Source organism: Episyrphus balteatus, chromosome 1, assembly GCF_945859705.1.
Source record: "Episyrphus balteatus chromosome 1, idEpiBalt1.1, whole genome shotgun sequence".
Lineage (NCBI taxonomy): Eukaryota > Metazoa > Arthropoda > Insecta > Diptera > Syrphidae > Episyrphus > Episyrphus balteatus.
The window spans coordinates 104,707,248-104,732,069 of NC_079134.1; the positions used below are offsets into that span (position 1 = coordinate 104,707,248).

The 24,822-nt window shown below is 30.4% G+C and overlaps 1 protein-coding gene across 3 annotated transcripts in view; it reads left to right on the forward strand.

Moving 5' to 3' along the window:
• The first annotated feature begins 1,516 nt into the window (after positions 1-1,516).
• The window catches only part of LOC129907424 (protein 5NUC-like), a 31,665-nt gene continuing 8,359 nt past the window's right edge, over positions 1,517-24,822 (forward strand). Inside the window, exons 1-2 of one of the 3 annotated variants that reach the window (XM_055983634.1) lie at positions 1,517-1,735; positions 18,014-18,240. The gene's annotated coding sequence lies outside the window, so the exon portion shown is untranslated. Of the gene's footprint in view, positions 1,736-12,582; positions 12,702-18,013; positions 18,241-24,822 lie in introns of those variants that run through there. The other 2 variants (XM_055983633.1, XM_055983635.1) reach the window with 2 other exon arrangements.

The window sequence follows — 24,822 nt, forward strand, 5'->3', positions numbered from 1 at the left end:
GTTTTTAGAATTTTTGATTTTTTTTTTAAAGAGTATGAACCTATGAATCCTATAAATCTAAGATCTGACACCTTTTTGTCATGAATTTAGCCCAATTTCTGGCTTATATACTGTTTTGAAAATAAAAATTCTATTTTAACGCCCATTCCTTCCGCCATTTTGGAGCCGCCATTTAAAAAAGGTTGTCAGCATTTTCTTATTCTCCATACTATTATCATTCAGTGTACCAAATTTCATGACTTTTCGTCCAGAAATGGCCGTACGAATGAATTTTGACGCCAAAAACGACCAATGGAACCACTGTGCGCCGTGGAACACGTTTCGTAGTCGAGGTCGGACTCACTTCGGAGACCATTCGGACCGAGGTCGGACTCGTTTGTTTGTGACTAAAATTTTTAATTTTAAATTTTTGTCGGTTTTTTAAGTTGAAAATAACTATTATCCTAAAATTTTACACAATTTAAGCGGATTTCCCTTATTTTAAGCGGGAATAGTATTGTTTTAGGAAGGTGCAATTCAACGTGGACATCATCTTATTTTAAGGTGTCCTTTTTGTCTCCTTAAAATAAAATAAATTTACAAACATATGTACATTTAAGTCTTTTTCCGTACGAAATAAAAAATAACAGTGAATTGAACACTAAGGTTTAAAGTAGAGACATATTAAGATGAAAGAGAAAGAAAGACAAATATTGTCATCTGATGATTTTCGCATTGAATTTTTCAATGAATGCGTATGTATGTATGTAAATAGGAAGTTTTGTAAAAATAACTGTATTAATGGGATCACTTGTTGTTGCCCCGGGGCACGGGGCCAATTTGGTCCAAATGGCCATGTGCACTTTACGTTAAATTATTTTCTCACTTTTTTTTTTTCATTTAAATCATCTAATGTTGTCATCAACACTTATATAATTTTACCTTTGATAACATTTTATTACCCATCAATAATATATGTACATTTGTATATATAGATTATGTTTAGCTCCGAAAGTTTTTTGTTTCATTATTGTTATTCTTAATCTAGCTTATCGCACATTTCATACAGGAACATTATTATTTCCAGATATTTCTTAATGAATGTGTGTAAAATATTAACGAATTTAAAAATGTTCCTACACTATGTTAAAAAAATTAATACTTATTTAAGCATGTTCATCCAAGACAACTGTAAATGAAAGTGTAGAATATATATTTTTATCTTACACGTTTCGTTTTCGATTGTTGGATTGAGGGCTACTTAATACAGAGATTGCGATATCTTATCAAATCAATAAAAGGCTAATTCGATAAGTTCTTTTCTTGGCGATAAGAATTTCAAAGCAGGAAGCACTCAAGCTTGATCTCTATTTCTCTCTGACGGCATTGTGTCTGCCTCTCTTTCGCGTGATATAATAGCCAAGAAACCTAATTTGCTAACAGTTAAATAATTTGATGAATGCTTTAGATGAACAAACACATATTCTCATCACAACAAAAAGAAACAGAATGGCCTTAAATCGAAGTCATATTACACGCTTCAGAGAGTCAACCGTCAGTGTTGAAGTTCACTTTGTCGTGCTAGTACCGCCGCTGTGTATTGCTGCCGTTCATGCAAAAACATTTTTTTTTTTCAAGTGTTGTTGGTGATGAACACATTTTTTGCGCTAGCAACTAGTTTGTATTTGTATTTGTGTTCCAAAGGTTTAAATTTTGTTGTGAAAACAAAAACAATATCGTCTTTGAGGAACAAAAGGTAGGAATAGGAAGACAAGATCACTGATTGTTGGCCAGGTTAAAGATTAAAAAACAACCTTACCGGCGGCGGCGTTGACAAAGAGTCACGAGTTTCATATACTTGTTAATTTTTTTTATATTTACATATTTGTATTTCATTTTGGGGATTTCGCATTGTGATAGTTTTGGGATTATCTCAAGAAGTTCTGTTAGGTATTCTACCTATACCTAAAATCCAAAAAACCATTACATGCAAGAAACTAATTCTGTCATCACGATTTGTTGTATATGGTGAGAAGCACCTATTCTTTTAATTGATATTTATCTTAAGATACATAGGAAATCCTTTGAAATTTTCAATTGATTAGATAAAATGGTTAAGCGATAACAATGTGCTTTGTTAAAGTCGTTTAGAAAATTCATATTTAAATATTATGTAGGTACTTGTAAATTGTGCAATTTCGTGTTAAATTATTGTTATTGCAACTGACGTTAAAGAGCGTATTATTTGAACACTTCTCAACTGTGAACGGGATTGAACGTGAAGTGATAAAGTTTATGGACACTATAGAAAAATGATATAATAACAGTGTTTTATTTCGTTGTTTTTGTTTAAGCAAGGAATTAATGAATTAAGTTTGGAATGTTTATATATCGGTAATCCTAAAAAAAATTTAAAAAAAAAAAATAATATTGCTGGCTCTGCATACGATCTTCAATCCATGATAGCTACCAAAATATAATTAATAGAAGATGAAACAAATACATCTGCCCACAATTTGAATTCCTTATTTTTCACATTTCAATTGCTTTTTTCGGTAAAAGGTAACGATTAAGCTTGAACTCAATGTTTTAGTTTCAGGAAATGATGACTAGCCCAGTCGGGATGACAAAAAATTAAGCTGAATTGGAAAAAATTAGATCGTGCAATTTTTTTCATAGGATGGTAGAAGGGATCACTGAGAGCTTAAAACCAGTTTTTCGGGAAAATCGAGCTGGAGCCAAAGTCGCCATCTTGGATTTAAGAAAAAAAAAAACAAGTTTTAGTGAATAACTAAGCAATTTTTAATTTTTGAAAAAAAAAAATGATATAGGTAAAACTTGTAGAAAATTGAAAAAACTTTTATCTTCATACATTTATTCCCTTACTCAGCTTAAACGTTATACCCGCTTTGAGTATAGATTTTATGATCAGTGTTTTATGAGGAGTGTTTTTATATGTTTTCAGGGATGAGAAATGTAGCTGCAATGTTAGTTTCCCCAAATTCCTGAAATTTTATAAACAAAAAAGGAACTATCTCAATATCGGTAAGTCTCATTTTTAACAAAATGGGTAAATATTATGACTGATGTCTAGCAAGACAGTACAGTTTTTGAATTTTTCAAATCGGTTCATTAATGTCTGAGATGACCATGACCAATTGTTTAAAGTAAAAGATGAAAAGAGAGAGAGTTATAAACAATTGGTCATATCACAGGCATTAATAAACCGATTTTAAAAATTTAAAGACTTTATTGTCTTGCTATAGACATCAGTTATAATATTTAGGTACTCATTTTGTTAAAAATGACAAAAAATCCCATCTACCGTTCTCTAAAAAAAATACGCGATCTAATTTTTTTCTATTTGAAATGTTTAATTCGACTGGGTTAGACGGTTGTAGTGCCAAAAATTTTGTATGGTTAATAATTATTTAAAAACATGGTATAAGGAGAAACTTGCTAAAACGCGTCTTAAGTTTATGACGCTTGTTTCTTCAAAGTCAAAAGCAATCAGCTATCAAAAAATTTGGAAGCCATTTTTAATTCGTTCATCTGATAGTTCTGGGCCCTATTTCATAGATGATACATCACATACATTACATACATCATACATTAAAATTTTTTTCATACATTACATACAATTTTTTGTTTCATAGATTTCATTGGAAGTAATGTATAAAATCTATTCTGTTGTAGTTGATGTATTTATTTTGACATTTCGTTTGAATGAATTGTGAGGTTAGGTTTCGTTGGAGTGTAGGAAATTTGTTTTACTGACTAACCAAAACGAAAAGTAACAGAACCTTGCGTGTCATGATATTTAAAAATAAAACAAGAAAAGACAATGAATTATTATTTTCTTTGCAAAAATACAAAATATATTATGTGCATATTCCTTATGATTAAATTATGAACACAAAACTGCCATTTTTATACTTCTATTAAGTAAAAAAATTTTGTTTACAGCAAAATGACTTGCTGTATGAAATGTATGAAAAATTCACACAAAATGTATTATCACAATGTATGATAAATTTCTATGAAACAGTATCATACAACATTGGAATACTTCCAGTCGATTCTCCGTTCATACACTGATGTATGACAGTTCTTCATACAAATTTTCTATGAAACAAAAATAATACATCAGAACTGTCAATATCATACAATGTATGTAATGTATTATCTATGAAATAGGCCCCTGGTTACTGATAACCTGTGTATGATATTACGACAGATCATAGATGTATAATTGTATCCCTTCAAGCAAACAGGTCCGACCTCGGTCCGAATCCGCTCCGCCTCAGGCGGAGCTGAGTCCGACTTCGAGGCAGAAACTGGTCCGAAGGCGGCTCAAATTAGTATGGAAATTAGAATCACCGCGGAGCCGATTTTATATGTATTGGTTTTTTCACCACGATTTCTCCTTCGACTTTGTGTTCATATACAAAAAGTTGCAAGTGTGTGAGTGCAACCCCGTCTTTCTCGGTCGGAGGTCTGAGTTTTTTTTCTGAACTCCGTTTTCTTGCTTGAAGGGATAACCAGTAGAGATGTCGTACGTTGAACAAATTTCTGTGCTTGAAAATTTCAACCCAAACATGTAGGTATTCAAGAACTAAATTGTTGAGCATCATTTTACAATTTTTGTACATAATATGCACAAGCACATTCATATTATGAATGAATTTTTTTCTCAAATTATTCAGGATACTGATAACGACACATGATTCAAAATAATCATTTTAATAAGAACAATTTTATATGTGAGTGACAAGAGTATAAGAGCAAATTTAATTGAAAATGAGTTTAAACCCTCAAATTATCAATAGGTCCAAATCATGATAAAGCAGAAATCCTTCGCAACATTAAAAAAAAATTCTTATGAGTTTGAAAGAGAGAGTTTTTTTTAATACGTTTTTTAAATGCGAAGGACTAAGATGTAAATTTAATAGGAACAAATGAAAACAAAAAAGATTGTTTTGTCGTGAATAAATGTGAAATAAAAAATAAATTGATAAATTTTTCCTTTTTTTGACGTTTGTTCCTAGAAAATGTAAAAGTGGAACGTGATTGGGCACAACAGTGTGTAGCCACCGCATGTGATTTTTCAATCGATTGAAAAATCGCTGTGTAGCCAGGCACTATGGTGTAGGTGAGGTGTTTAGGAATATATTTAAGCAGGTTTGTAAGTTTATTTCAAGTATATTTTTTCTTATAAAGGCCCCAACCCATAGAATCCGTTGCGTCCGTTCCTTCAATCCATCCGTTGAAGTTGAAGTTTGGGACAGAAAGGGGTGACCCATAGAATACGTCGTACGACGGATTGCTTTTTGACAGCTCACTTCAAATTCCGAGGTGTGTTCGATATTTTATCGCTGAATGTGCACTAAGGAAGTTCTGATGCAAGAAATTTTTAACTATTACACGGTGTTACAAAAATGAGGTTTCAAAATATACGCGGGCGGAGACCTATCAGGTTTTGTAGAGCTAGTCGCACTGAATACGAAACGGTATTTGAAAATCCCCTAACACCCCCAAAATCTGAAGTTACGGGCAAAAAACGGTTTTTTGGACCTTCACCCATTGAAAAAATTCTAGCTTCGACAATTTTTTTCCCATTTTCGATTTTTTTACAGTTTCTGATAGAAGGTAAATATACCTTTTCAACAATGTATAAAACATGTAACTTGGTTAAACCACTTAGAATTTATAAGCTGTCAAAGTTCAAAAATTCCATTTTTTTCGTCATTTGCCCAACTTTGGCAACAATTTAAAGTATATGTTTGCAAAACAACATGCTATTTAAAAAATATATTCATAAACTATATCTATTTCCCAATCAATCGAGGTATCTTTTATGAAAATCACTAAAAAATTGGCTTAGAAAAAAAAATTTTTCGATTTCAATCCAGATACAGAAATTTGAACTTTTAGGTATAGAACAAAAAAATGTTGTTTCGGCACGTAGTAGGATAACCTGGGCGCCAGGATTTGATAACGGGTCTTTGTAGAGGAGCTCAATACAAACATTTTTTTCTTTGAAAGGGGGGTCTATCTCCCCCCGTTTAGGTGAGAGGGGCATTCTTCTAAAAAAAAATTATCAAAATAAAAAAAATTATTAAAAAACAACGGCAACACTTACAGTAATAAATGATACAATTTCCGAAAGGAAAAATTGTACATTTGATTCGTATTTTTAAATCAATATAACATAACCAATAGTTTTTGAAATAATCGATTTCAAAAATAAAAATTGGCGAAAAAAAAAATTTTAAAACTCATTTTATACTATTTTTGTCCAGACTGTTAATTTTAGTAAACAAATTACTCACACTGAAAACTGCCTCAATTGATTCCTTATCGAACATTGAAAACTATATGTTTCTATGTCTTCTAGTTTTTGAGAAAATTTAAAAATTATTTTATCAGATTTTTCTTTTTTCAAAATATTTTTTGTTTTTATTTGTTTTTATTTTTCAATTTTCTCGAAAACTAGAAGACATAGAAACATATAGTTTTCACTGTTCGATAAGGAATCAATTGAGGCAGTTTTCTGTGTGAAACTTTTTTTTTTAAATTCACAGTCTGGACAAAAATAGTATTAAATGAGTTTTTAAAAAATTTTGTTCGCCAATTTTTAACTTTGAAATCGATTATTTCAAAAACAATTGGTTTTGTTATATTGATTTAAAAATACGAATCAAATGTACAATTTTTCCTTTCGGAAATGGTATCATTTATTACTGTAAGTGTTGCCGTTGTTTTTTAATAATTTTTTTTATTTTGATATTTTTTTTTTACAAAAATGCCCCTCCCACCTAAACGGGGGGAGATAGACCCCCCTTGTTTGTATTGAGCTCCTCTACAAAGACCTGTTATCAAACCCTGGTGCCCAGGTTATCCTACTACGTGCCGAAACAACATTTTTGTTCTATACCTAAAAGTTCGAATTTCTGTATCTGGGTTGAAAAGGAAAATTTTTTTTTCTAAGCCAATTTTGTAGTGATTTTCATAAAAGATACCTCGATTGATTGGGAAATAGATATAGTTTATGAATATATTTTTTAAATAGCATGTTGTTTTGCAAACATATACTTTAAATTGATGCCGAAGTTGGGCAAATGACGAAAAAAATAGAATTTTTGAACTTTGACAGCTTATAAATTCTAAGTGGTTTAACCAAGTTACATGTTTTATACATTGTTGAAAAGGTATATTTATCTTCTATCAGAAACTGTAAAAAAATCGAAAATGGGTAAAAAATTGTCGAAGCTAGAATTTTTTCAATGGGTGAAGGTCCAAAAAACCGTTTTTTGCCCGTAACTTCAGATTTTGGGGGTGTTAGGGGATTTTCAAATACCGTTTCGTATTCAGTGCGACTAGCTCTACAAAACCTGATAGGTCTCCGCCCGCGTATATTTTGAGTGTTACACCGTGTTATTGTTGTTCTTTTTTTTAATAAAATAAAATGCACGACTAGATTTCCTGAAGGTACTTGCTCTTCAGTTAAAAACAATTTTTTATAACAAATTATGAGTTGTAGGTATGACTTTGGCATAGTAAAATTGAACTCTACAACAGAATTTGAGTATTTAATTGATATAATTTATTAGATATATCATTAAATATTACTTTTATTACATTTTCTTCACAAATAAACAATTAAAGTTCACAATTCATAAAATCGGAGAAGAAAAGAACACAGTTTTTAGTTCTGAAATTCCCCGGCGTGCACTCAGAAACAGAAAATCGAACTGGTCTATTGTTGACAACCAATGTCAAAGGATACGACGCACGGATGAAAAAGTAGAAAGTTGGGCTACTTCCTTCGTCGAATCCATCCGTTTCCGTCCGATCCGTCGCTTATGGGTCGCTTCCCATAAGAACGTGTGTATTTTATTTTAATTTCAAAAAAAGAAGTTATTGTTTAAAATTTTGTCTGCCTTTTTTCTGCCATGATACTCCTTTTAAAAAAAAACAAAAAAAACAAAACAAAACAAAACCATCTGCAAACAAAATTTAACTCAAATTTAACCAGGTCCCGGAGCGAGGGCTGTAAAAGTAACGACAAAAATAGTGCCCGCATGTATACGTTAGTTTTGATACTAGTACCCGCATCAATAATATCGTTACTCGTTACTTTCGTATGTTTCGCATTTTTCGTATATCTCGTATATTTCGTATGGTTCGTGTGTTTCGCATGTTTCGTTACTTTCGTTACTTTCGCATGCTTCGTATGTTTCGTACATTTCGTATATTTTATGTATTTGATACGTTTCGTGTGTTTGGTTTTGGTAGGTATTTTAAGTATTTTTCGTACGTTGGTAGGTATGAGTGTGTAAAATTTTTTTTTTTTTTTTGAAAAACCAAAACAATTTGTGTAGTCTAAGGTACATTTTAAGGTCATAAACATTAATTTAAGTTGCGGCGTTCTCATGTTATAAGAGTTTGAAGGTAGCTATACTGATTTTTTTTTCGATTTTTTTTAATCAAACGTGGAAACTTATTTTATTTTTTTCCCTAATTTTTCGACAAAACTTTGGTAATTTTTTGTTTATATTCGTTCAGTGATCTTATCACAATTCTTTAGAGACCTTTATTTCAAAAGTACATCTCGTAGATCTCGGAATATTAACACTTCAATACAACCATGTCGAACAATTTTTCATTTTTTTTTCTATTGAGAGTGATTTTCAAACCTCGTTTTCTCTGCTTTATTTTTAGTTGAAAATTTTGCAGTGAAAATAAACAAATTTTTTGAAAAACCAAAAAAACTTTTGTATATTCTATATTCTTAAGGTACATTTCAAAACCATTAACAAAAAGGTCATAAACACATTGGTTTCGGCCACATAGAGAAAATACCAAAACGTGTCTCTTTTGATATTTCTGTATAAATTTATTATCGATAACACAACGATACCTTGGCACTACTGTCTTTATTGAGATAAAAGTGAACTCAAGATAATTATCTGGAGTAAGCATTCCGACTAAGGTAACGATGTCGATAGAAGATGCTAAATGCGACAAATTGAGTGTATGACTTCGTTTCGTATCTCATGTATCGGATGATTTAGTATTGAAATTGGAATGCGGTCGTTACTCTTACATATGTTTCGTATCTCGTATGTTTCGTTACTTCAGTACCCAGTAACGAAACATACGAGTAACGATACTGTTTAGAAAGTTACGTTTCGTTACTCGTTACTGAAGCAAATACCCGCATTTTAGTAACGAATACATACGATTTTCTACAGCTCTACCCGGAGCCCAATAAATTTTTAACAGCTGAAAATTTTTTATTCACCTCAATTGTGTCAAAAATTTTACACGAATTTAACTATTTAACGCACTTCACACACGGCCTTAGTCAACTTCTATTCATAAAATTTATTGATGAGAAAAATAAAATTTTAATGTTCCTGACAGTTTTATTTTCTCATTTTATTCATTAATTTCAATTCATTTATTTTTCAGCACCATGGTTAAGTTTTTTATTCCTGCTAAACATCTTTTGTAGCAAGAATTGTATTCCTTAATCTGTAATTTCCCAAATGCTTACTTGCTGTAGTACGGAGTTCATTGTGAAAAATATATCTTTCTTTATCTACTTTTGTTGGAATGAAAAAATACACAACATCGAATCGACTTTTTACGAGTCGATTTTTGCCGTGCCTTTTTTAATGTCTGTCGTTTGAGGGTTAAAAAATCCTGGCATTTATATTGTAACCGGCTAGTTTACTGGCGTGTTTGACTAGCCGTGTTTTATTAAATATTGGTAATTGTTTTATTTTGAAGGTTAAATATACATATGTATATATGTATGTATTATAAATGCCAATTTTTCAATAGTTAGTTAAACAGTCAGTTAGTACCTAGAACCTACTTGTTCCCCAGATCGAAAAAAATCAAGTTTTCAACAGTCAGATACAGCTTATTCCTTTAATAAAACATTTAACAGATGAATAAAACTATCCTGCTTCTTTCAGAGACGAATAAAAGTTATTCTCAGGAATAATCTCAACAAAAATATTAGGGGTATTCACGTAAACGCGGAAAACCCATAGAAACCGTAGAATTTTCTATCGGTAGAAATGAGCTGTCAAAATTTGTATGGGAAAAATATTCCGCAAATCATAGAATTTTATCTCACAAATTTGAAGCAGAAACCGTAGAAAAAAAACTGATAGACTTTGGGTGTGTTCAATCACCTATCGGATAGACTATCTGGGATCCCCGTATCTGGAATATATTTTTGAACCCGATGTACATATGTCTTATTATTCAGATAACCACAAATAAAATATGTTAATTACATTTTTTTTATTGTTGCATAGTATTTGCAAAATTAAAAACTGTATAAGTTCAATTTGACGTTTAACAAACAGCTGTTTTTTTTTTCCCTTGTTTACGCAATTATTTTCGGCTGGGGTGTTCATTTAAACCTTTTGCGGAATTTTCTATTTTTCTGCAAAGTAGAAAATTATCTCGTTACGTGAATACCCTTATCGTGTCAATTGTCAAAGCTGCTTTGAAGAAAATATCGATAAACAATACAGCGGAACACAAGAAAACAAAAACAATTATGAATAAAAATGACATTCAATTTTTAATATTTTTGAATTTGACATTTTTTTGTTTGTTATTCTGTGGAAAAGATTTTTCTTGATTGAGAAATTCAATGCTGTTATTCGTCGAACAGTTAACTGGCTATTTATTAAAAGATTGAAAAATCGGCTCTAATGTCGTTTTCTTTCACTCTATTAAGGAGTACTCTAAATTTTTACTCCTTTTTCTGGAGTGAAAAAACATAATGAGTAATTTTTTTTTATGTAATTGTGTGTGTGACAAGGCAAAAATGGATAATTTCCTTGAAAAAATAGTGATAACAGGCCTAGGGAAAACATTTTATGAATTGAAAAGAAAAATTAATATTAATAACATATGAAGCATAATACACGAAGAACAGAAGGCGCAGAAATCATCTTCCAATTTCCTTTTGATTTTCGTTTCGTATTATTTTTTTGAAGACGCAAATTTGACAGTTATTTTCTTTGGTTTTATTTTGTTCTTGTTTTCGTATGATGACTTCTACAGGAAGACGTAGACGCACGAGATGCACATAAGAACAAGAGAGAGAGAAAGATCCATTTCTCCTTTGCTCTTATGTGCATCTTGTGCGTCTACGTCTTCGTGTAGAAGCAGACTATGTATTTTAATTCCAAAAAAAAAACACCAAAAACAACTCCCGTGCGGGGTCTATGTGCAACGAAAACTTTTGAATAAATTAAAAACGTTACTATACACGCAAATAATACACAACCGACGAAGCAGATTCCGCAACCGAAATAAAATAAAGCAGAACAGCATAAAAAAAAAGAACAGGATCAAAGGGAAACGACAAAAAGAGTCACAAATTTTTTTACCGGAGACTCACGGTAGAAAATCTTCCTTCCCTTTTTTTCGAACTTTATTTCTCCTTTGCTCTTATGTGCGTCTTGCGCTTTGCGTCTTCGTGTAGAAGCGGACTTAGTTTTACTCTTGGTATATTTTTCATTATGTTTCTAATCGGTTTTTCAGCCTAATTGACACACACCCTTAGTTTGATTTTATAATTGTAAAATAAAAATATCCAATCAACGCAGAAAAAAATGGGATTTTTTTGTTATATGGCACGGGATTTTTTTTATTGATGAAGAACACTGGCGGAAAATTTTTTTTATTCGGTTTTCAATTTCATTTTGGAAAAAGTGAAGAATTAACGAAAAAATGGAAGAAATATATCTGACGGAGTATAATACAGTAAAAAATATATTCATAATGGTTGTTTTCTGTTAATAACAAAAGAGTTTGAAAGAAAAACTTTTCGCATTTTTCAATTTTCAAACAAAATTTTAAAATGTCAAACTTCAAATTCATAAGTGTGTGTGCAATAGCGTGTGCAAATCGGTGTAAATCTGACTAAAAATGTGGAGTAAATCCGGGGTACTCCGTAGTACTAAAATTACTCCGGAGTAATTTTTTTTTAAACTTTTGTGGCGTCAAAGAACACGAAATCTTCAAAAGTGCAAAAATAAGTACTAAAAGGGTACTCTCATTGGAGTGAAAGAAAACGACATAAGTTATAAAATGTAAGAAAAAATTTTGCTCTGTAGGTAATAATCTGTAATAAACTAATACTTTGTTTATTACTAGCAATACAATAGATTTTTGTTGTTTACATTATAAAATTTATGTAAGTAGCCTAAGTACACAGGACAGCTATGTACTAATAAACATGGCTAATGTTTAAGCAAAAAATATTTTGAGCAAATAATAATAATATTAGCTCGTGTTCTGGGGGTCTTTAATATTCGTAAAATTAAAACTTTTTTTTAGATTTTCAACTTACTTATTATTTTGTTGTTGTTAATAAAAACCTCATTATAAAACAACTGTTCTGTTTTTTTTTCTCTATAAAAAAATATTAATACGATTGAGCGACTTTTTTTCCAAATAGCGACTTTTTCTACAAAAAAGCGACTTTTTTCAATTTTCTGATTTGCGACCTTTTTGTTCTGAAAGTGACTATTTTAGCGACCTTCAAAAATTTTCAGCGGTAACGCTGGCACAGAAATGTGTTCTACGTGCGACATATCTTTACTTGTCTTATGATCTTTGGTTGGATGGTTCTATATGAAGGACCTTCAAGAACAATTTTGTGTACTGCACAGTAAATGTAGGTAAGTACTTCAAAAAAAGTTTCGCACCGCTTTCAAGAAACCCAATTTTTTTTCTCTTTAACCCATCCGTCCCGAGAGAGAGCAAAAAATCCATCTCCCTAACACTAACAAATACCCTCCTATTACCTCTTAATTTTAATTTATTTCAATTCGTTTCAATTTTGTGAATGTCTGGTAAGTTTCCTGCCTAGGTTCGAATCTGACGGGAAATTGAGATTGTTTTTTTTTTTACATTACTAGAATAAAAATTAATTAAATTTGTCAAAAAAAATCTCCGCAAAAATAAAAAAAAAATTTTTAAATTTTACCGGTATTCGAACCTAGGCCAGTAGGAGTAAAAGGCATCGTCCTTGTTCTCTAGGCTAATATGACTTTTCAATATACGAAAACTTATATCAATATAAGCTCTTTGAAATTTATAATAATAATTACTAATTTTTTTTATGAAGGTTTAAAAAATATTATTAGTTAAGACTCAACTCGAAAATACATGATAGTTGAGGCGCAAACATGTAGTTCATCTATTTTCCGGTACGTTGTGGTCGCATGAGTAATCTGCGGTGTCAATGATAATACTTATACCATTGAATAATTACAAATAGAAGTGGACACCCAGGGAAACTTCCGCTGTAAAGTAATTGTCGCTTGTATCGTGCATTGAATTAAAAAAGCAAATCCAACAATCCAAAAGCAAAGCCAACAATCCAAAAGCAAATCCAGCAACCCAAAATCAAATCCTAAACAGCTTATACATATAGATAAAAGTTTTCCTATTTCAAAAAGTGGAGATAGCCTAGAGGATAAGGTGAATGTGTGTTAAGTTTATCTGCCTAGGTTCGAATCTGACGGGAAATTGAGATTGTTTTTTTTTTTTTTTACATTACTAGAATAAAAATTAATTAAATTTCTCAAAAAAAATCTCCGCAAAAACAAAAAAAAAAACAATTTCAAATTTTACCGGTATTCGAACCTAGGCCAGTAGGAGCAGAAGGCATCGTCCTTGTTCTCTAGACTAATATGACTTTTCAAAATACGAAAACTTATATCAATATAAGCTCTTTGAAATGTATAATAATAAATTATTAATTTTTTTATGAAGGTTTAAAAAAATTATTAGTTAAGACTCAACTCGAAAATACAAAATAGTTGAGGCGCAAACATGTAGTTCATCTATCTTCCGGTACTCTTATAGTTGCTGAGTAATCTGCGGTGTCACTTCTATTTGTAATTATTCAATGCTTATACATATAATATACATAATATTTAAATTCTAAGAGAATTACTCTAAGCTATTGAAAAACCTAGTTTTTAATTTAATTTAATTAAATTAAATATACAAGTAACACCTTATAGAGTAAATTTAGGTACTCTTAAAAAATAAACTGCCCAAATTGATTCCTTATCAAAAACTGAAAAACATTTTTTCGACACAACGCCAAAACCGCGAATATGGATCTAAGGATCCCAATCCTTAATCTGTTGTCTATAAGCCTAACCTATGTATGTATCAATTTACGTTGCACGAGTTTCCATAAGATTGTATGAGTTTCCAAAACTTTGAAGCCGTTTTTCTCAAAAGTATAATTTTGCAGATTCGTGGTCTTGGCTTTGTACCCAAGGGGGAGCGTATGCGAATCCCGCTTTTCTAAAAATTCCGAAAAAAGGTGTACAATACCGTCTTCGAAAATACCGATTTTTTAAAATCCCGTCTTCTGAAATCCCGCTTATTCGAAATCCCGATCATTTATAATCCCAAATTTTAAAATCCCGTCAAATCCCGTTTTTTTTTTCAAAGTACATGCATTAAACTAAATAAAATAAATCATAAGAAAAAAAAGTATTTCATTTTCGAAGAACTTTTTTTAATAGAAGTTTTGAAAAGAAAATTAATTTATTTTTTTTAAGTTCAACATTTAAATACAAAGTTATTTTTTCTTCATTCAATAGCCCTTATTTTTGAAAGTTAAATTGAAAATAGTTTAAAGTTCTCATTTGCCAAAGTATTTGAGAAAATCAATTATTTCAATGCAAAAATTCAATTTTTATCAAAAAAAAAACAATGCGCCACGGCAACATCGGCAATTTTTAACCTATAGACTTTAAAGTATTTTTAATTACCGACGTTTGAAAAAAAGATCATCAAAATCAGAGCTGTTCGGCCGGGTTCTCTAATAATTTGCTTTAGTTAAAATTTAATTAAATAAAATTTCTTTTGATTGGGTACTCAATTCAAGGTGTTGTAATAATTTAATGTTATTGTAAATCTATCGGAGTGTCACGACTTAATATATTTTTTTTCTTTTTAAACTTTTAAGTAAATAGGTTGGTATCAGTTTGTTAATTGATTTGAGTTTATTATTATTTTTTTATACTACTTTACTTTTTATATATATTATTTTTATATGTTATATTTGTTATTATATGCTGTATTTGTTAAAGGTTACACTAATTGAATCGGACACTAAAAAAAAACAAAAGTGCAACATTTTTAATTTTTCAGGAACCAATAAAAACTGTTTTATGCTCAAGTAAACGAATTTCGAAGAACTTTTTTAAGCTTAATTTAATATTTGAGTTGTAAGAAACTGATGACCTGATGTGTAAAATAACCTTCATACTTTATTAGAAATAATAACGATAAAAACCGGAAAAACTCGTTTGGACTTAGGTTGTTTTATTAAGGAATAGCACATGTGGTACCTATATAATTTAATCAATATAATCACTTTTACGAAGTTTGTAATGTATTATTTTTGAAAATTATTCTTTAGAAAAAATATGTAGGTATTAAAATGTCACATATGTATTTATTTTGCATGTTTCATTATTTTAAGGTCCCTCCTCCCTATAAAAAAATACATTGTATATAGCCCCATAGCTCCTCCCTCCATCTGACTATTTCAATTGTCACAATAGTTGAAATTGACAATTTAATAGTTTATTTGGAAAAAACTTCGATTGACTATTAAAATAGTCATGTTTAACTATTTTAAATAGTTATCCAGATTTTAAGTATGAAAATAGTTTAAAAAAAAAAAGTGAAAAATAACTATTTTTTTCCTCTGTGTGTGCCTTTATTCTAAGTGTTTTGTCAGAAAATGCGAACAAAACGCAACTAGTACCCAAACAGTTTCTGTTTTTGGTTTTTTGTTTTTACAATATTGTTTGTTATAAGTTCTTTGAAAATCCAAAATCGAAAATTTGTAATTAATTTACTAATATACTAATGCAGCAGTGTACATGTGACAAATATTATTTAAAAAAAGACTTAAATATTGTTGAAACAATCAGGAGTCAGGACGATGCAAATTTTAAACTCATTTTTTGGTTTACGACACCCTGGAGCTAAAATATTAGCTTAGAACTAAAATATCCCAAAACATGCTTTTTTGTGAATAACTGCGCTAAAAAGAATGATCAGGTGGTGAGAAATTGCGTTTAAGACTTTTGAATAGTAGAAACAGAGCGCCACTCAGACAACACGACTCAAGCTAGCCCCACTCATCGCAACTCGACTCAGGTAAGAACTCGACCTGAGTCAAGTTGCGATGATCAGGTGGTGACTCATAACACGTTATCATCTCCTTTTTGACAAAAACACACTTACTTCATTTTGAGATATCTCGGGCAGTATAAAAGATATTGCAAAGATTTAAACAGGCCTTCAAAGAAGGAAAATAGTTCTGATAGAAACCGTTATAATTTATAAATTAAAAAAAAAATATCTTGACATAAGGCCATAGCCTCAAAAGTAGTTTTTTTACATCTTCTAACGATAATATTTCAAAAACGGGAGCTGATAGGACATTTATGACTTCAGATTCGAATTCAGCACACCGAAAACCTATAGAAAAGTATATCTTAGTTTCGGCACCAAAAACCTTGTAGACCTGTGTTATAAACATATACAGTATTTCGACCGCAACCCGTTTCTATGCTCTAGTTCTTGAGAAAATTGAAAAATAGGAAATAACTGCTTTTTATCAGATTTCTATTGTTTTTTTTTTTTTTTTTGTATTTTCGATAACTTCGGCATTAAAAGTGGCAATATCAAAAAAGGTCTTTAATATTTGAACTTTTTCTTTCACAAATTTTGACTTTGAAATCGATCATTTCAGAAACTATTGATTAAAAGAACTTAGGCTGTGCAAAATAGTAACGGCTTCATGTAGGGGAGTCAAATACAAGCATTTTTTACGACAGAAGTGGATTGTCTATCTCTCCCTATATAGGAGGAAGGGGCAATTTTCTAAGAAATGACTAAAAAAAAAATGAAAAACACCGGAAATACTAACAGTTATGAATGATGCCTTTTTTAAAAGCCAGATCGTAGATCTATTTTGCGAATGATAGGTGTGTTTTTTATTACCACCGGTCTTAACTGGACAAAAAAAACGCAGTCAGGGCTAAGGAATTTACATGTTAAATGCAACAACACTTTAGCCCCTTGGGCTTAGCTGCTAAGCCCGGAGAATTCTCTGGGCTTAACTTTTTTAACAGATTTAAATCTGTGCTACTAACTCAACTTGTTCGTAAATTGTTTAGAACTTGTTTTAAAACATCAAAACTGATGTTTGGAAGGACAATTATTATTTTAAATATTTGTTTAATAGTTAGTTGAACTTTTTTTTTCAAAAACACACAAGAAACCCCAAAAGCGAAAAATATGACAACTTTATATTTTCTTGTGTCAGCTGATTTCGGAACATTTAGTATGCAGTGCTGCCAATTTTTCTCGCTAAGCCCCGAGGCGTTTTTTTTAACCAGTTAAGCCCGGTGGTAATAAAAAACACACCTATCATTCGCAAAATAGATCTACGATCTGGCTTTAAAAAAAGGTATCATTCATAACTGTTAGTATTTCCGGTGTTTTTCATTTTTTTTAGTCATTTCTTAGAAAATTGCCCCTTCCTCCTATATAGGGAGAGATAGACAATCCACTTCTGTCGTAAAAAATGCTTGTATTTGACTCCCCTACATGAAGCCGTTACTTTTTGCACAGCCTAAGTTGTCGTTCTATCACCAAAACAAAGTTGACGGATAAAATTTTTGTTTAAAAAAAAAACACTTTTTGTCAATGTTGCGCTAATTTTGACGACCGGTGTATGTTCGTATTTCGTATGTGTGAAATTGCATGTAGGTATAGGCATGATGTATCAGCTTTTGTACTAAGCTATTATTTTTTTAATATGTGTAGGTATGTTCATTTATACCTATATACCATAAATATAGTGATAAATTTTTTAATAAGAAGTTGTGTAAAGTGATTTAAACGAAAACAAATTCAAATTCGTGTTTTCTTTTGATTTCAGATCACACAAACATTAGTCAAGGAAACCAAAATAAGCACACACTCTAAGAACCTGTTTCTCTTTTGTTATTATAATTATTATTAATATACATATAACCTGCATGAAGCTCAAGCTGTATGTTTAATAAATAATTTAAAGCCAAAAAGAAAATGTAAGGCTCTGAATTGAACATGTTACGGAGAAGCGATAATACGAAACACCTGTTTGACATACTTAAGTATTCAGATGCAAGTATGAATAATGTTTACATTAAATTGTTTGATAAAATTAAATAAAATGAACGACTGGGTCGCACCTACTTGCTCTTGTAGTTGAAAGCACCAACCATATTTTAAATTCATATTAATTTTTTTTGTGGAAAATTTGAATTTATGTAATACAGTGGCGAGGCGTCGATAATTTCAAAAGGGAAGTCGATAAAAATTAATTATCTACAAAAGCAAATTTTTACTATCTACCTGAAATTAAACTAAACATAGGCAAGAGATTTTGTATTTGCATAGGTAATTCATCCCAATAACGTTTAAAGCCAAAAAAAAGAAATTTTTACCAGAATCCATTGCACTTCCTCAAAAAATATAAAGTATTGACAGAACCAACATAATAAAAAAATAAGGCATTCGAAAACATTTATTAAACAATTTTATTTAACAGAAACTCCACGCATAATGTTTGCAACAAATATTAATAAATAAATAAATAACTAACATTGATGTTGATTATCTTAACCGCAAAAATTGGCTTTTATTGTCTCTTTCCCAGGACTAATCAAATACTAAATATTATTCAGTATTCTTCAAGAACTCTTAATGAAATAGGTATTCAAATGAAGAACCATCATTTAGTGTTTTTCATGCACCGAAATACCTATAAAATTAGAAAGAAAAATGTCAAACAGGATATTTTTTCGTAGGTACCTATCAAGTATTTTTTCTTTTTAAATTCACTACAATTTTCTTAAGCTCTAAAAATCTACCTGAACCCACAAATTGATGGATCGAATTTTTAGGTTATCTAACGACAAAAAATTACGTGAAAGATTCATGTCGTGACTTAAGAAAACACATAATATTGTTCTATATTTTTATTTGCTTACCTCTTAAACAATATTTTCAAACAGTAACAGTCAATCTCCCCTTTAGATACATACAATACTCCCCAAATAAGTCGATGAAAACCGTCTTATTCTGTTCGTATAACAAACTGAATTTTTCAAACAGAAACCTACGACTACGACCTTCCTGTGCATACATTTCTCTGTTTGAATATTCCGCTGCTGCTTGTGCTTATTAAAAATATTGTGAGATACACATAAATTTTCTTCAAAATAAGACGATAGAAACCGTGTTATTATTTTGCATAATTGAGCGTGCGTAAAACAGATAGTCCAGTCAAGTTATACTTTTGCTGAGAAATAATTCGCAACTGCAATTCGTGCCTAAAATATGAAAGTACACTAGTACAGGAACTAAACCCCCCATTTTCCGAACAAATGTCTGGACGACTTTGGCCGCCATTTTGTTTTGAACAGTTTTGCGACTATCGCTTGTAGTTCGGCTAGTTTTGGTGTTAGAGAAAAATGTTATGAGACAAACTTGTAGTAAATTTTATTTCCCACAAAATATATTTTATAACTTTTTACTCTAAAACCCACCATTTAGGAATTATAATGAATTTCGTAAAATGCTATGCTCACTTTTTTTTTGTATGCACCATAACTTTTTATTTTAAACTTTTATCAAAAAATTGTTGTTATAAAAATTGAAGAACTATTAATTAACTATGTTTTTCTCATATAAGGTTTTTTTGTCCGACGTACCGTTCCCTCACTAGAACGAAAAATCAATAAAAAAAATTAGAAAAAACAGGGTGAGGGGAGAGCACGATAACTATGGCGCTGAGATTTGATAACTGTATTTTATAGAAGGGTTCAGTACAAGTATTTTTTACTTTGGGAGGGGGGGTCTATCTAACCCCGTTTAGGCGGGAGGGGAAATTTTCTAAAAAACAACCTACTATTAAAAAAAAATATTAAAAAACAACGGCAACACTAAGAGTTATGAAGGATATTTTTTTCAAAACCCACAATTAAAGGATTTATTTTAATTTTTAAATAGTGTTATTAAAATTAATAGTTTTTGAACTAATCGATCTCAAAGTTAAAATTAGCGAAACAAATTAAAAAAAAAAAAAACACATTCAATACTATTTTTGTCATGACCATTAATTTCAATACAAAATTTACTATTAGGTACAATAAAACTACCTTGGCTGATTTTCTGACAAACACTGAAAACGGTATATTTCATGACTTCTAGTTTTTGAGAAAATTAAAAAAAATACTTTTTTATCAGATGTTCACTAATTTTTTTTTTTTTGCTATTTTGATTTTGCGCCAATGTCAACAGTTTTTTAACTTAAAAGTACCTTACCTGTCCTGCTTTGCGGGTTCTCAGCATCTCTGTGGTGAGCGTAAAATGTTTTTTTTTTTTTAAGGCATAAAGCTCTCAACTAACTCTATATGTAATAAATACATAAGATCTTTTTTGTTGCTGTTTTGATAACTTTGGTACTAACAATATCGTTAGTACCAAAGTTATCAAAACAGAAAAAAAAAAATAAAAAATTGTTAATCTGTTTTTTTGTTTCATTTTTCAATTTTCTCAAAAACAAGAAGGCATAGAAAATCAGCGAAGGTAGTTTTATTGTAATAGTAAATTTGTATTGAAATTAATGGTCATGACAAAAATAGTATTGAATGTGTTTTTTTTTTTTAATTTGTTTCGCTAATTTTAACTTTGAGATCGATTATTTCAAAAACTATTAATTTTAATAACACTATTTAAAAATTAAAATAAATCCTTTAATTGTGGTTTTTGAAAAAAATATCCTTCATAACTCTTAGTGTTGCCGTTGTTTTTTAATATTTTTTTTTAATAGTAGGTTGTTTTTTAGAAAATTTCCCCTCCCGCCTAAACGGGGTTAGATAGACCCCCCCTCCCAAAGTAAAAAATACTTGTACTGAACCCTTCTATAAAATACAGTTATCAAATCTCAGCGCCATAGTTATCGTGCTCTCCCCTCACCCTGTTTTTTCTAATTTTTTTTATTGATTTTTCGTTCTAGTGAGGGAACGGTACGTCGGACAAAAAAACCTTATATGAGAAAAACATAGTTAATTAATAGTTCTTCAATTTTTATAACAACAATTTTTTGATAAAAGTTTAAAATAAAAAGTTATGGTGCATACAAAAAAAAAGTGAGCATAGCATTTTACGAAATTCATTATAATTCCTAAATGGTGGGTTTTAGAGTAAAAAGTTATAAAATATATTTTGTGGGAAATAAAATTTACTACAAGTTTGTCTCATAACATTTTTCTCTAACACCAAAACTAGCCGAACTACAAGCGATAGTCGCAAAACTGTTCAAAACAAAATGGCGGCCAAAGTCGTCCAGACATTTGTTCGGAAAATGGGGGGTTTAGTTCCTGTACTAGTGTACTTTCATATTTTAGGTACGAATTGCAGTTGCGAATTATTTCTCAGACCTCCATACAACCAAATATAATTTGACTGGACTAAGAGAGGAGTCAAACAAAGTAACTTATAAGGGAAAAAAGGAAAAGAAAACAAATTTGTTATATCCAGCGATAAGACGTCTTTTTTCGTGTTGCCTTTCTGTTTGTTGGCTGTCGCTGCGCTGTAGCTTTGATGATTAGGTGTGTATTTATGCGGAATATTGAAAAATAAAGGCAGACTATTGTGTGTATGCGCATATAGTTCAATTGAATGAAAAATATTATTGAGTTATAGAATTATAGAAGGTAAGACGGAAGGAATCGTCTTGTATGGACTCCTCGCCACTGATGTAATATGTATGTAATGTATGTATCTTGGTTCTGCAATTAAAAAGACAAAAAATAATCCTTTGTTCTCTTATACATATATTTTTAGTCAAACACAGAAAACTAGAATTCTAAATCTCGTTTAGCTTTTGACAAAACTGTAAATTACGAAATCCACTTTTTTTTTATTTTTGCACGGTTTTCAAATTTTCTTCAGGAAACTATCTAAATCTATGCCAATGTGTCAGAATTAATTTTCATATCGAAATTAATAGCTGCGTTCCTTTGGAAATATTTATCTACTTTTTAGTACTTAAAACTACTTTGATCTACTTTGCTATATACTGAAAAAGTAGTTCAAAGCAGCTTTAAGTACTAAAAAGTAGATAAATATTTCCAAAGGAACGCAGCTAATTAGGCCAGTCATTATGTCGGAAAAAACGGCTTAGAAATGCAAAATGACCGAGAAAGCTAAATTTTGGATATGTTGTAGAGGATGCTTAAAAAAGCTTAACTTGAAGTTTTCGACCAAGATTTCCTATGAGCTTTTTCCGCCATTTTGAAAAAAAGGATAAATTTGGTTTTTTGACAATAACTCGGCTATCTGACGAGATGCGAAAATTTTACAAGGAGCTTTTTTGTAGCTTTTAACGAGTTCTACAATTCATACACATTTTTTGTGTATCATGAACCGTTTTCGAGATATCGATTAAAAAAGTCAAAAATTTAGGACATGCCATTTGTTTTTTGACATAATCTATTTTTGGGTGATGAATATCGAAAAAATTATTAACATAAAATTTGTAGAACACATTCAGACCTACAATGTCGTATTTTTACATTTTTTTTTTGGACAAAAATTACGACTTCCAGCCGGCCGCAAAGTCGTTTAGTCCGCTCCCACCGCCAAGCAAGCCGCCCGTTCGGTTGTAAAAAAACAATAATTCATGTTTTTTTTTAATGTTTATATCATTATATCAGTAACACATACATACAAATGTATGTATTTATTTAATAAATAATGAGAAGAAGATGGTAATGGTTTTTTTGTTACCCCAATTTTATTAACCCAAATTTTGTAAATACAGTATACCGGCTTTTTGTGTTGATTGTGCATTTTGTAATTTGCTTCAATCTCTATATTATTTAGTTCATCAAAATTGCAATTAGATCAGTGCCAATAATTTTTGAAAATAAAAAAATTATTAGCAGCATATGGGTGGTTGGAAAATTTAGGATAAATGGTATATGAAAGCGGAAAAATAAATTGCCCACAAACTAATTGGTGGAAAAGGGTGGGTGGGCGAAAAAGTGTTGGTGTCGAAAATCTTGGTTTTTTACGATTTCTGTCAAAAGTAGACCTCCTATCAAAAAAAGTTAAATGCAAAAGTTGAGGGTAATAAAAGTGTCATAACTTTTACTAAAACCATTTTATTTATATAATCTCAAAAATATTGAAAAAATGCAAAAAAAAGATTTTTTTTATTTTTAGCTTTTACCAAAATGGTTTGATTTTAACAAATCTTGGTTAAAAATTACTTTGTTATGTTTTCTATGTATTTTCAATGTTTTTTGAGCAAAAAGTTAATTTTTGGATTTTTGACAAATTTAATTTGATAAAATAGCCTATTTGTCAATCCAAAAAGTTTTTGATTTTTGAAAAGCTTGGAATGTAGTTACTTAGATTAAAACCTTTTATTTAAGATTGTATGGAAAAACTATACTTTTGATTTCGAAAATATTGAGAAAAATTGAAATGACATAATATTGGCGAGAAATAATTTTCCATAGAAACCAAATTATACTTTTCTAATGGCCTTTGACCTTCTTAAATTCAATCTAGCATTAGAATAGCTCTAACGTGCAAAGTTTTTGAGATATTGAATTTTGAACGTTCAAAACACTATTTTTGTGATGTATTGGCATGGTTATATCTCAACGTTATAGAATTTTTCTGACTAAAGATTCCAGCTCAGTATACAAAAAATCATTAGAAAAATATACTTTGATTTCTATAAAAAAAAACTTTTTGACTAGTGAAATCGAACAAGGCATTCACCCGCCCCCTTTCCACCAATTAGTTTGTGGGCAATTTATTTTTCCGCTTTCATATACCATTTATCCTAAATTTTCCAACCACCCATATGCTGCTAATAATTTTTTTATTTTCAAAAATTATTGGCACTGATCTAATTGCAATTTTGATGAACTAAATAATATAGAGATTGAAGCAAATTACAAAATGCACAATCAACACAAAAAGCCGTTATACTGTATTTACAAAATTTGGGTTAATAAAATTGGGGTAACAAAAAAACCATTACCATCTTCTTCTCATTATTTATTAAATAATTACATACATTTGTATGTATGTGTTACTGATATAATGATATAAACATTAAAAAAAAAACATGAATGATTGTTTTTTTTACAACCGAACGGGCGGCTTGCTTGGCGGTGGGAGCGGACTAAACGACTTTGCGGCCGGCTGGAAGTCGTAATTTTTGTCCAAAAAAAAATATAAAAATACGACATTGTAGGTCTGAATGTGTTCTACAAATTTTATGTTAATAATTTTTTCGATATTCATCACCCAAAACTAGATTATGTCAAAAAACAAATGGCATGTCCTAAATTTTTGACTTTTTTAATCGATATCTCGAAAACGGTTCATGATACACAAAAAATGTGTATGCATGAATTGTAGAACTCGTTAAAAGCTACAAAAAAGCTCCTTGTAAAATTTTCGCATCTCGTCAGATGGCCGAGTTATTGTCAAAAAACCAAATTTATCCTTTTTTTCAAAATGGCGGAAAAAGCTCATAGGAAATCTTGGTCGAAAACTTCAAGTTAAGCTTTTTTAAGCATCCTCTACAACATATCCAAAATTTAGCTTTCTCGGTCATTTTGCATTTCCAAATGTATATAATGACTGGCCTAAATGTGATATACAATTTTCTTC